Genomic DNA, 13,796 nt, shown 5'->3' with positions numbered 1-13,796 from the left:
ATCTGGACATGGAGCCATTGACCACCACTCTCTGGGTACAATCTCACAACCTGTTCCTTATCTGTCAAACAGTCCACACACACACACACTAAAAAAAAATAAAATCCATATCTTTCTAATTTGGAGAGGTGAATGTTGGGCAGGACAATGTCAAAGGCCTCACTGAAGTCCAGACAGATGTTAACACTGGCTCTTACCTTGTCCATTATGCACTACTGTAGGAGGTCACTTTGTTGGTCAGGCAAGGCCTGCCTTTAATGAAGCCACGCTTGTATGTATCTCTTAACTATCCAGATTTCTTGACTTCAGTACAATTCCTTGCTTTCAGCTACCTTAAGCTAAAGTTTGCTATGCTTTTATGTGAGTTTTTAATTTCATCCGACTAGCATCTTACCTAACTTGTCTCCCACTCAGATGAAATTTTAATATGAATTTCAGAGGATGATTACTTTTTGGTAATCTGTGATTAAAATAGCAGAAGTCTACAATGGAATTTTTCCATAATCAGTGTATCAGAATGAATGAATGAAACAAATTTCAGTTGAAGAGGCGCTAGAACAGCTGAAATCTGATAAGTCTGGCTGACCTCTTTATGACTTTGATGAGAACGTCAGAAACCAATTTTGCTTTTGCAATGATGTTTTGTAACAGGAAAAAAATCAACCGTGCTCTACGATTGTTAGCAACTAGAATGTTCATGGTCTGCTTCTAAGATGTTAAAGGACTATAAAATTAATAACTGTTTGTTTGCTTTACCTTTGCTTAATATAAGCGTAAGTCAGTTAGGCAATGGTTTCTCTGCAGAATCACATTGACCTGAGCAATAGAGAACCATGAGTTTGAAAGATCCGTTTCATGTTCTTTGTGTGGTATCTTTTCACTCTCACATGGAAGTGAAAATCTGTAGGAAAAGTACGAGATTCAAAGAAAGAATTCTGGGAACTTATCACTTAAGAGACCTGAGAAATGGATGACTAGAAGCTGCAAAATAAAGCCTGGGATTGTAAGACCACCAGTGAAATCTCAGTGCATTATGAATTAGAACAGCATGACAGCGTGTTTTGTTTTCAGGAAATTATGGTCTTGATTGAGCAAGTAAGGCTTCTCAGACTTTTTGGAGTTACCCTGCACAACTGTATCTCTACATATCTGCCTCTCTACATGGGAGTATTCCTAGAACTCTAGGCTCTGAAATCCCACTTTCCCATGAGGTATCGTTGAGTTATTTTATTAAACATGCAAAACTTCTTCCTGTAAAGAAAGCCTTGAGCTGATACAATGTAGAAGCTCAGAAAATGTAAAAGCCAGATAAGAAAACACGTATGCATGCATTTACATACATATATATTTAGGAGACAATAATACTACATGATATTTTAAGATAGTTTGGTGATAATATTGCAACCTGACTTAATTTTGTAACCTTACATTTTACAAATCTGTTGATTTCAGTGAAGGTTCAAATGGAAGACAGCAAACACCATTTTATTGCAGAAACGGAGGCAAGCTGGGTTGTTCCTTTTTTGAAATTTTTACTGATTAGTCTTTGAATTCATTTTTGCCTAACAGCTTTTTTTCCCCCCCCCCATATTCCTCCACTTAAGTTTGTTTAAATTAGTAGTAGGCAAATAGCTAGAGGTTTATATATTGCCTGGAAGTACTAAATAGGCAAAATCTTATGATAATTTTATTCTCTGACTATTAAAAGGGCAGGGAGGAATAAGAGACAAATTGCACAGAATTGATATTTCTCTCTTTCTGGGGAGAGGAAAAAAAAAAAAAAGAAGAAAGAAAAAAGCCACTGTGGTTTAATTCTAATATTACCTGTGTTGAATTTATAGCAGGTAAAAGTCAGTGGAGTTACTTCACCATGTACAGTAGCATAAGGTTAGGAAGGAGTCCTGTATGTTAAAACGCTGTGTGTAAGTAAATACACACTTCTGGGTACACTGTATCTCTTTGTCTGTGCATATTCAAGTGCATATATTTCACAGCTCCTGTCTGCATCATTCACTTCCAAAACCAGCATGCATTCATTTTCATAACTTTTTATTCTACTACAATATTAATGGGACTATCAATGGGAAAGGACAAGAGAAGCATTTTTAATGTTTATCTGACAGTTGCAAATTTCACTTGAGGTTGTTTACTGGGATCTGATTGTTGGCAAAGAGGAGTAGGAAAGGCAGCAAGATGAATGGGATCACGGGAAGAAGAGATGTATTTGTAGGCCCTCTTAGTAACATCTAAGAGTAATAAAAAGTCCTGTCTTATTCCTCCTTTACTAAGGCTTAAGTTTTAAACAGTAAAAAATGAGAGATTGTTTTAATTAACTTCTGTCTAATCCAGGCAGCCTGTTTAAACTGAAACATTTTGCATTTAGGTATATGAAAATTAGGTGAAGGTCTTCGTGTGTATATGTTCATTAGTTCCTTTATGGGAAAAGATGGTTGGATGTGAGGGAGAGTTTGCAGACTTGCAGATGAACCTGTAATGTGATGTCAACTGCTTTTGACCTTCAGTTCTGGGACTATATGGAGGGGAACTTATTTCTTATGGGAAGAGTTGAAGCTTTTCCCAGTTTTGCTTTGCAGTTTTACAGCCCCTGAGTTTTATAGATCTGGATGTTGTGCCTCCAATTTTTTCATCACTGCTAACATTTTTCTTTCAACAAGAAAAAAAAAAAGAAGAAAGCAACAACCAATGGTCTTGAAGTTCTGCTTCTTTGTCCTTTTAGTTTGTGCTTTAAAATGTTTATCTTTAGGTCTCATTTTTTTCAACCAGAAATGCAGAAAGACTAACTGTTCTTTTTGATGTTTCAGTGAGAGTTTTTTCATAACTGCACAGTGTTACCAGCCAGTCTTTAAGAACAGAATCAAATATTGATAAACTGTAGACTACACAGTGTTGTGTTCAATCTCACCTTGTCTATCACAGGTGGCTGCAGAAATAGAAATGTTTCAAAACTAGGTAGCTAGCTGAGATATTTGGGAAAATGGGCTGCTCTAACTGAGGAAACAGCTGTAGAAGAGTATGTGACTGTGAGGAGTAGGTTTAATTTTCCATGCAAAATGAAATCCAAAATAATTGCTGTGTAGATTTGAATTGCTAGATACTTACAGTTTTTGAATTCTTCTCTCCCTGTTTTTCTCAATAGGCCTGAGTTCTGGTGAATTAAATCTTCATTGATGAATCTTGCCTGGCACAGCTGAGAAGTCTTGATGATGACTTAAACCACTCCTATGAAGCACCATGGCAGTTCTTTTCTTTTCAAGTGAAAAATAGTAATTTTCCACAGGAAGCAGGTATGTTCCACAGCATTTTAATTATGTAAACGTAACTGATTTGGGGGAAGATGGGAAGAACTTTCAGTTTTCAGTATGTAAAAAAATAATTGTCACGAGAAATGAATTCTTACTGTGTTTTGAAATACCAGAGTAAGGGAACATTAAATCTGGGAAGTGTCATTCATAAAACCCTGGGAAAGGAAATCAAGCTGCAAAATGGTGTTCTTAGTTGTAATGGGTGGTTTCTAACATTTGCTACCTAGAGAGAGGCAAAGATATCAGCAGAGACTGAAGCTGGTGATTCCACTCACTGTTTATTAATTACCAGCACTCATTTCTATTCAGTGTCAAGTTTGGGTTAATTACAGTAAGGTTGCTTTCAATTGTTAGGTTACTTTCTTTGTTAATTGCTGTTGGGTATTCCCTGTTGTCACTGCCCTCAGCCCTGTTTATTTCCTGCAAAATCCAAATTCACACTGAGACTAAGGAAGTGTGGATCTATACTTTATTAAAAAGTCAGTGTAGCAGCCTTGTTGCACACACTTCTATTGTCTAAGGCTTTCTCTGCATTTTTAACCAGAAGAATATAGGTTGAGAGCATCCCCGTCCACATGTCCCTGCTATGCTACTTCACACAACAGGCAGTGCAGTCTTAGCATACCTCCACGTGCAACTCTTCTACAGAACCTCTGCTGGCTGTCTTCAGAGCAGGAATCTCTGCATACAAGTCCTGTGCTTTCATTTAATACTATTTGGGTAGTATCATCTCACTCACTGACCAACTGACTGATGGAGCCAAAACCTACAGATTGGCCATTGGACCCCAGTTTTGCAAAGTGTGACAGCCTTCGCAAGCTACCATCATAAAAGTAGCATCAGCAAGCCCTTTATCTCTTGTAAGCAATTGTCTACCTCCTTACTTCTAGATCATTGCATCTATCTAAACTGAATCCTCTTGGATGGATTTAGTGTGTCCTTTTGTTATTAATATGGCCATGCTGCACATAAGACAGCCTCGTATATTGGGCTAACCATTAAATTTAAAGCCCAGAACTTACGTGTTTAAAAACACCTGCCAGGGAAATAAAATGATCAGTATTTAGAAAAAGCAAGTATCCTGTATCACAGTTGTGAGACACGAAAGGAAGCAAATATAAGGGAAGATTCACTACACTCCTATTTTCAGAAATTCTAAATAAATGTAAATTATTGTCACCAGTGAGTTAAGTTGGCAATATTCAGATGTATTCCTGTGATTTGCATGGTTGGAAAAGGAAGAAATTTTGGAGCATAGTAAAGTTTTTCCAGAAACCACAAGCTTCTTTTCCCTGTCTGCTTGGAGAAAATGTAAATGTGTTTCCTGGTGATTGTCCAGATGATAGCCTCGTCGGCATTCCACCAAACGGCCACCTGTCCGCCTGTAATAAATGATGGCTATAAAGTGAAGTGATTGCAGCTGTGATACAGCCAGAGGCATTTGTTTATATTCTTATAATATGTATCAGATTGAATAGAAATTATCACTTACAATTGACAAATGGAGAGTGGAGATAGTTGGTGGGTATGAGAAAGCTCAGCCGGAGCTGGGCCAGCTGCAAACTTTCTTTGGTGAGGGCTGCAGAATGCAGGTGTTGAGCCAGCCAGTGATTAATAGTGTGGCTGGATGCTCGCTTGTGTTAATGATCCACATGTCTTTGGATCGCAGCACATGGTCCAGAAAGTTGCTTCTCAGGAAGGAGCCCAGTGAGTAGAATCTGCAATTTTGAGGTTGGCATGTGTAAGTAAGTAAATGGTGGCCAGATTAGAGAAGTTTTCCTGAGTATTTCATCAGGAGAAAAGTATTGTTCTGTAGTGTTATCCCTCAATGTCTAAGTAGTGTACAAAACCAGGACTGCTGAATCTAATCAGAGCATCCCTGACTAGATGCATTATATATTACTATAACAATATACTGTTAATTAAGTAGGGGAAATGTCTGTTCCTTAGACCTCTTTCTGACCATAAGAGTGGCTTATATTACTAGTTTCCTGAATTACTGTGAACGGCTTTTCTTTGTCTCTGTGTAGACACAGAACTTTCTTTTCTACACTGAGAATCTGACTATGTCCAAGTAAAAAAACTTTGGAACTGATCACTGGAAAGACCTGTACACTGCAGATTTGTAAGCAAGCTAAATGTTTTAGGTTACCAACAGCATTTATCCCTTTGCTAAGTCTTGAGAGAGAAACTGGAGCCAAAGAAAACTCTCGGACCAAAGATGGAAAAGTAAGACAAGCAATACCATCACTACTCTTGACATAAATTTGAAAGTAGACTGAACAAATCTCTAGAAGCTATGCAGCTGGTAGATGTGGTAATCTAAGTGCCCTGCACAAACTATTTGTCTTTTTAAAAAGTCTACATGTGAAAAAATGTATCTGTGGGTATCTGTAGGGACATGCCATTTCTTTTTTGTTGTCTGAAGCTAGTTGGAAGTGGAGACACTGAAAGAAATCTAGTAGGAGTGACTAAGGAAGCAAAGTGCAAGCAGCAGGAGTGTTGTAGTTCATATCAGTTCCATCTATTGAGCGTGTGTCCCATTTTGGTATGAAACAATAAAAGGTAGTATCAAAGTCCGCAGATGTTTTGGAGAAGAAAAAATATGGGATATGCAGCAAGCTATAGCATAGAGTTAAACATCCTCTTACCCAATTTTTCCTTTCTGAAAATGTTCCACCAAGAGTGTTTTGTGTGTCTATAGAATACAGAGCTGATTTGAATGGAAGCTCAAAATGAGCAAGGCCTAACACATAGCTTCTGCCAGAAGTGAGAATAGATTCTGTTGTTAGCTGCCTTTTTGCTCATCTTTCTGTTTTCTGAAGTGCTGGCTAGTACTTGGAGAGGCAAACTATCCTCTAATTTTTTGCAGTCTTGCCCTAAATATGTCTTTTCAGCTTGGTAGAAAACATATGTCCCAAATCTTTGAGAATTTGAACTCCTGCTGATTGGTAAGTTCAGGGAGTGCTGCCACTCAATCCTGTGCAAGGACTTTAAACTTGGAAAGAAGTGCTCTCTTAATTACCTGCTCAGAAACTGAGTTACTATGAGGAAGAGAGTTAAGCATGAGTTGGATAATTGAAAACATTAAAAAAAAATAAAACGTCAATTTTATCAATTTCTTCTAATTCATTAGCCCCAGTGATGGCTGTTATGTTTGGTTTCCTTGTCAGCAGAAGAAGCTATTGGATGAACTCATTTTTCTTGTGCTGCTAACATCTAAAAGGCAAATGATGCTTTGTCTGACTTCCATGGGATGACAAACTGTTCTGTCTGCAGACCCACTGGCTTTGGCTTACTTTCTTGTCTTACATTTCATTACACATCATGCATTTGTGCAGTGAGAAAGCTTCTTGCCAGCGATCTGGCTTAGAACGTGCTATTCTGCTCACTGATGCCTGGTCTTGCTAGGACAGACAGTTCCTTGCAAAAGTTCATAAATCATAAATGCATGATGTGATCAGTACAACTCTCCTGTATTGAAATTTCAACAAACAGCTTGCCCAAGCAAGTAGGAGGTTGAGCTGGGTACATATATGCACTGCAAGTCCTGCTGTGTCAATCGGTACATTGCTTTCAGGTGTTTTGTGACCAGATGCTGGCACTCTAAATCTCTAGAACAGTAGTTTAGATGTGTTTCTGGCTGTGAAGCATTGTTCAACAGTAGGAAATGATTTTTATCCCTTTGTCCAGAATGATGTGTTTGCTTTAGCTTTAATGTCACAGCAATGGGTTTGTATTCCTGGTTCTGCTACTGAGAACTCAATATTGGTCTCAGTTACAGTTTTCAATGGGGCAGTGATGCCTTCTGAAACTATTCCAAAATCTTCAGGCATGTAAACAATGATTTGTGAGGAAAAAAACCTACTAGTCTTAATGAGAAAAGAGTAACTCAAAAATCCCTTTCCTGGTTTCTTATTAGCTTTGCATTTCAAAAAATTGAATTGTCCATGTAAAGCTTACAAATGCAGAGCTTTGATACTTATTTTTAATCTGAAAGTGCTCTCTGTAAGAAAAAGCTGTTTATTACTGTAGCTTTACCATAACTTCTTTATCTATTACATTCACCAGTTCTGTTCCTCATTTAATCTAAAGGAGCACAGGATCAAGTTGTGAGGGGGAATGTATGGCAGGCTGCATTTATCTGTTAATGTCTGGTACTGGGAAGAGAGGAGGTACTTGTAACTTTGCTTAGTGCCTAAATGCCACTTTATCATGGTATCATAAATAAAGTCTATGCAATTTTAACACTTAAAGTAGGTACGGTATTGCAGCAATTAGGTGTTATCTTCTAAATATATTTTTTGGCAGGTCCTGATGCCTATAAAAACAAACAAAAAAACACCCCCAAAAACACGTAACAAAATGGGAAACCTTTCCTGCTCTTCAGTGAGTCACCTCCTGATGGAACATAAGTGCTCTGAAGCTCACTGCTGTTGCATTTTTCTGACTGGTATTTAATTAATTACATAGTTTGTGCAGTTTCAGTATAGCCATGCTTACTTGCTAAACTCAGTAGCATCTTGTATGTTCTTACTTTGTTCTCTTGTAACTGAAATTGAAAGTATCTAATGTCATGTTCATTTATGATCACTTATTTTCATTCATTTGAGCTAAAGGAGCATTTAATATGAAATAGAAATAACAGGCAGTGAGAGCATATCTCAACAGTATAGGGTGCTAAATTTATTAAACACTGTGAACTCAAATTAGTAAAGTTTCAGAAGATACTAAAGACCATGAGCTATATTGATTATGTGGCTGAACCATGGATATTTTTATAGATGCAAAGGATTTCCCTTCCACAGAATCACAGAATTGCAGGAGCTGGAAGGGACCTCAAGACCATCAAATCCAACCCCCCCGCCAAAGCAGGTTCCCTACAATAGGTCACATGGGTAGGCAATCCAAATGTGTAGTTTCATATGTTCAGAGAAGACGTCTCCACAACCACTCTGAGCAACCTATTGCAGTGCTCCTTCACCCTTAGCATAAAGACATTCTTCCACATGTTTGTACAGAAGCTCCTATGTTCAAATTTTAGCCCATTACTCCTTGTACTATCACTGTGCAGCACCGAGAAGAGCCTGGCCTCATCCATTTGCCTCCCTCCTTCCTCCCTTTAGATATTTATAAACATTGATCAGATCCCCTTTGTCTTTTTTTTTCCCCAGGCTGAACAGACCCAGGTTACTAAGCTTTTTCTAGTACTGGAAATGCTCCAGGCCCTTTATTAATAATCTTAGTGGCCCTCCACTGAACTCCTTCTAGGAGATCCCTGTCTTTTTTGTACTGGGGAGCCCAGAACTGGACGCAGTAGTCTAAATGTGGCTATGTATATATTCCTGCCCGAAGTATAAGGACTGACTGCACCCCTAAACCTCTGCACAGAGAGTGGATTGGTTTGGGGGGAGGTGTTTTTAATTTGCATTTAGTTCTCACTGCTCTGGTCTGTTAGTAATAGGGAATAAACTATAGTAGCCTCTCTACACACAGTCTGTTGTGCCCATGATGGTAACTGGTAAATGAGCTCCGTGTTGTTACTGTATCTTCTCTTCTTTTGAGGAGAAGGAAGAAAGGAGCGCAGTGATGGAGTTTAGCTGTCCATCATGGTGAAACTGCTGGAGGAGCTGAGCAAGGTTCCTCTGCATGCTTCCTAGAGGAAAGTGTCTCACCTCTGCTTTTGACTGGTGAAACTTGCAGTTCTTGTCCTCTTTTTTGTCACGACAGAATCCATGGGATCTATAGCAGTCTGAAGCAACTGTAAAAATTTGAACAAAAATTTGTGTAGTGTGGTGTCCTGTTAGATAATAGCTCTATTGCATGCTTCTGGGAAGAACATCAGTGTTTGGTTCTTGAAATGTGTGCAGAAGCGTAACCAAAATACCTATAGACAGCACTTCTCCTTTCCCCAGAGACCCTGCATAGATGTGATGGCAGTTCCCTCCAGAGTATATCAGTGCTGCCACTGCTCTGGATTGCTGGATAGGTATGAGAGATGTAACTTCTCTGGATGTGTCCTATGACAGTACAACTCAACATACCTGTGCATAATCATGCTCTGGAGCTGACTAGTGACAGTGATAATTACTTTCCCTGTAGGTTTCTGCTAAGGAACCACTTTGTGCTTTATATGGGTCAGTGAATTAAGTGTCCAATGTGACATCAGTTTCTGTCATTATACTTGTTCTAAGAGGATGAAGGAAACTAAGCATTGTGATGGGAAGTGAAAACAACTAGTTGGAGCTACATACAGACCAATCAGCTTTGTCCACCAAGCAGAAGTGAAATTTGCTAAGAGATTGATAGATTTTTGGATCCTGACTTGCAACTGCCAGCTCACACCATTAGGCAGTGCTTGCTTTTCTCTTTGCCTCTTTCCTCTTCACTTTAGTTCTTTCTTATGCCATCTGAACCAATTCCAAGAAGAGAGAGATAAGAACACAGTAACTTGGGGTAAGAATCTTTCCCCTGCACTCTCACTCCCCACTCCCATTCCTGTCCATACAAGATTGATAATGAAACCAATACCTTTCACCAGCGTAATTTTCATATTTAATGAGCGTGACTCAAAAACTATTACATTAATTAGTCAAATCCCACAAATCGTTAATGGTGCACGCGGTAATTAATATTGTATTCAATTAAAAGCTGACCTGTTTCAGGTGCCTTCCCCTGGTTTGGGGGGCTCTTTGAAGATAGCGTATGTTTCAGTGCCTGAGGCCAAGACTTTTATTTTGTTCCAGTGGTGGGCAAGGAGATATTCTTTTCTGTTTTGTTTTTGGTTGTTTTTTTTTTCCCCACCATGAACATATGCTGGTTTCTCCCCCCTCCTCCATCTCCAAACGTGCTGCTATCACTATACAGACAACCTGCTTGCTGTGATTTATGGGCTAGTGCAGTGCGGGGCTCACAGACTGGAAAATTTCCAGTTTACACAAGAATTCCCTGAAAAATGAGCTTGGTTAATTTATTTCTTTCATTAACAAGTTCGAACTGTGAGATACTCTGAAACCCACTACCCTCCCCTTCACAAACCCTGAGAAGCTCGAAAGGCCCTTGTTCAGCTTCCAGAGGGCCCCAATTCACTCCTTTATTAGCTGTGGGCAAAAAGTGTATGACTGAAACTTATTTCTGAAGTTTCTTTATACAATTTGTTTCTTTGTTTGTTTGTTACTTACGTGAAGGGGAAGGATGGAGGCCCTAGATCCTAATGTTAGTATTTCTGGCCTGTTTTAGTGGTCTTGTTGCTTTATCCTGCTGAAGCCTGTGGTTTTTTGCTGCTCACTGGGTCTGCGAGAGCAGGGTGCGGTCCTTGAACTAAGCCTTGTTTTAGATGCTCCCTCCTATTCAGCTGTGGTTCACTGGCTGCTTAAGATCCACAGAGCGTATCCAGTACTTTCCTGTTCTGTTTCCTCCTGTTCAGTGGAAGGTGATGAGTTGCACATAGGTCTGGTCCTGATGCTCCTGTGCGCTGCTGATTTGGGCACCACTGGGTACAGTGACCTTGCTACTGGGAGTTGTTACCTCTCATCCAGAGCTATTAACAACTCAGTTTTGCATTTCCTTCCAACAGTTATGTCTGTTTTCAAGTGCTCCATAATGTGTCTGTTCCATGCTGCATGGGCTGGAATATGCTTCACAGACCTTGTTGTAACTCCCTCCTGTTTTCCTATGTTCTGCCATGTAAAGAACCAATACTGAATATAGCCTGAAATCTTCTCACTAATGTTGAAAAAAGAGAAGTTATTATCACTCCTTTGTCTCACAACAATTGTCATTAGATGCTTGTTAAAACAGTAATCATGGTGAAATCATCCTGCGTGCTTCTGAACAGTATTGTATCTGCTGATACAATTGTATCTGCTGAATATTGTACCTGAAAATCAAAGGATTTTCCACCATAATGCTGACTCTCTAAACTACTCTCTGTGATTCTGTATCCATGATGTACTATTTTCCCCTACTGATAGATATGTATCCATACCAAATTTCTGCAGAACAGGAGGAAAAATATGCTCATGTCCTGAAAATATGCTAATGCTACAAAGAGTTTTTGAATAAGAAACACAAGAATTTTAACTGAGATTTTTTTTCCTGAGCTAGGTCATTTTTTTCAGGAAATAAGAAAGGCTTTGAAGCCAAATAGCATAGATACTTTGTAAATACCTATTATTCACCTGTAAATCAATAGAATGTTCTGAGGAGGAGTTTTATTTGGTGACATTAAAAACTTTTATGGCAAATCCAGTAACAGTATCCACATATTGATGCCTATTTGTTAGTCCAGCTAAAATGTTCCTCTATTTATTTAGTATTTAACAAATTTATGATGTGTTTAAGTGGACCTCAAAAAAACAAAAACAAAAAAAAAAAAAAAACAAAAAAAAACCCACCAAAACAATCTTTCTAGTGAATGTTTGGCTCCTGTATAGTGACAGTGGCTCCTGTATAGTGACAGTGAGCCTCCTGATGGTGGGATTGCTTCTTGCAGTTGCCATGTGTGGTGCTCTTGCAAGCATTTTGAGGAATCTCTACACTACACTACTCTGCACTACAAGTTAAAACTAGTTAGTGTGGGTAATGCAGCCATGCACTGCTTGTCTCTTGTTTTTTTTGTTGTTGTTGTTCTGTTTTGTTTTCAGTAAAACAATTGTTTGTTTTCAGGAAAACAATTTGTTCAACAATTTTCAGGAACTGTTACTGTATTAAATATCTAGAAATTGCCAACTGAATAAAGTTATCCCTCTGTGTATTTTTCTATTGGAAGGGTAGGTATCAAGTTGCTAGAATGGAGATCACTGTGCAAATGAAGGAGTGACTAGAAGTGCTGATATTAAATCTTGTTTTAAGCTTCTGAGCCCCTACTCCTCTGTTTTCACTGGGGGTCTGAAAACTTTAATGAGACCCAGCAGGAGTCAGTGGGCTGGGCATGTTCTGCCCTCCTGGCTGCGCACTGCAGGTCACTGCTGTGGCTGGCACTGCATGGCAGTGAGCACCCTGTGCCTGGGTGAGTGCTGACAAACGTGATCTCCCACAGGAGCATGGTGAGCATCCCGTGATTCTGAGGTAGCAAGGGTCAGGCAAAAATTTACTTGCACGTTATTCTTTCTTATTCCTGCCATTGCTCTTAACTATGCAAACTGAGAGTAGACTGTTCAAAAAGACTAGGGAGAAACTGACTCTAGGTCTTTTTGTAGAAAGCTGCTTGAACTCACTGATTGGTTTAAAACAGTATAGGCCATATTCTTGTGCAATTTTTTTTTTTTTTTTTTTTTTTTTTGCAAGTACCTTGACAAGCATATTGCTATGTACAAGCACAATCCTCTGAGAAGTTGTAGAAATAAATGCTGTGCATATTCAAGCAAGAGGGAAAGAAAGAGCATACCTGCTAACTCCTGACAACCTCTTTAATGTAACTTAGGCAGTTCTTAGACAGCTAGTTGGGTTGCTAGTTGTGCCCTCTGTTGTTTTAAGAGCAGTTTGGAGTTTGCTGGCAAAACAAGTGAGCACTTCCCACATGTTTACATTATGTAATGCTATGATAATCGTAGTCATATAGACTAAAATGACTTGTGTTGACAAGGTAAGCAGATTTTGACTTGAACTGATGACTTACCTTGCTTCTTTCCATTACTGTCCTGAACCATGTGGTTAAGAAAACCAAGTGGATTTCCTGTTATTTTCAGGAGCTGGAGTTGTCCCCAGAGAAACTGGTAATGTTCACTAAGGAAAGTCAGAGCAGAGCGAAGTAGAGTGCAAACTGAGACTGAGTTCCTTTCTTTTCTCCAGGGACTAAAGTTAAGCGGGTTGCGTGTGGAATCCTCTTGGTGCATAGCTATGCAGTCACTGAGTATCTGGCAGTTGTTTTTCTCCCATCATTAGGAAATTTATTGTGCTTAAGTGAAGGAAAGTCTGATTTGCTGGGGGAATATACATGAAAATGTGCAAACTTCTTAATAGGAAAACCAGAACAATTCTCTAACTCTTGGCTACTGCAGTTAAGTAGTCTCAATCTAAATTATTTAGGTGAACTCAAATTCTTTTGATTGGGTTATGTCGAGTATGCAAGACAAGGCAGCTAAACCATGAGAAGAAACCTTGGCATGATTATTGCTTGATAAACTTTGGATGAAAGAAGAGAAAGGGTCCTTTACGTTTGAACTTCTTATCCTTCTAAGGTAGAAAGAAATAAAAGTATAAAGTTGGGAAATGTATCTTATGCCTCTGATTCATAGGACAGTTCCACTCCTTTAACATAATGTGCAAATGACAACAAATTCAAGTGAAAGCAATTGACTATCTCCTGAGAGTACAAAAATACGTGATTCAGCTCTTCGGCCTGGAAAAATCATACTTCTAGGTCAGAAGTCATTAGAGTAGTACATCTCTCTCTATATATTTTTTCTTTCTCTTTAGTTTGTCAAAATACTGCCTGTTGAGAATGTGATTTTGCTGAGGAACTCATTTGGA

General features: G+C 38.9%; 1 long non-coding RNA gene across 10 annotated transcripts in view; it reads left to right on the top strand.

Moving 5' to 3' along the window:
- Positions 1 to 13,796, top strand: part of LOC122157554 — a 156,554-nt gene that overhangs the window by 46,336 nt on the left and 96,422 nt on the right. For all 10 annotated transcript variants that reach the window (XR_006167946.1, XR_006167942.1, XR_006167945.1 and 7 more), the window contains exon 2: positions 3,158 to 3,305. This is a non-coding gene — a long non-coding RNA (uncharacterized LOC122157554). The remainder of the gene's footprint in view (positions 1 to 3,157; positions 3,306 to 13,796) is intronic.

Source organism: Centrocercus urophasianus, unplaced genomic scaffold (assembly GCF_019232065.1).
Source record: "Centrocercus urophasianus isolate 14NV4802_14NV808 unplaced genomic scaffold, USGS_Curo_1.0 seq_14, whole genome shotgun sequence".
NCBI lineage: Eukaryota > Metazoa > Chordata > Aves > Galliformes > Phasianidae > Centrocercus > Centrocercus urophasianus.
Note: the sequence above shows the minus strand (reverse complement) of the source record. Positions and strands in the feature narration are given on the sequence as shown.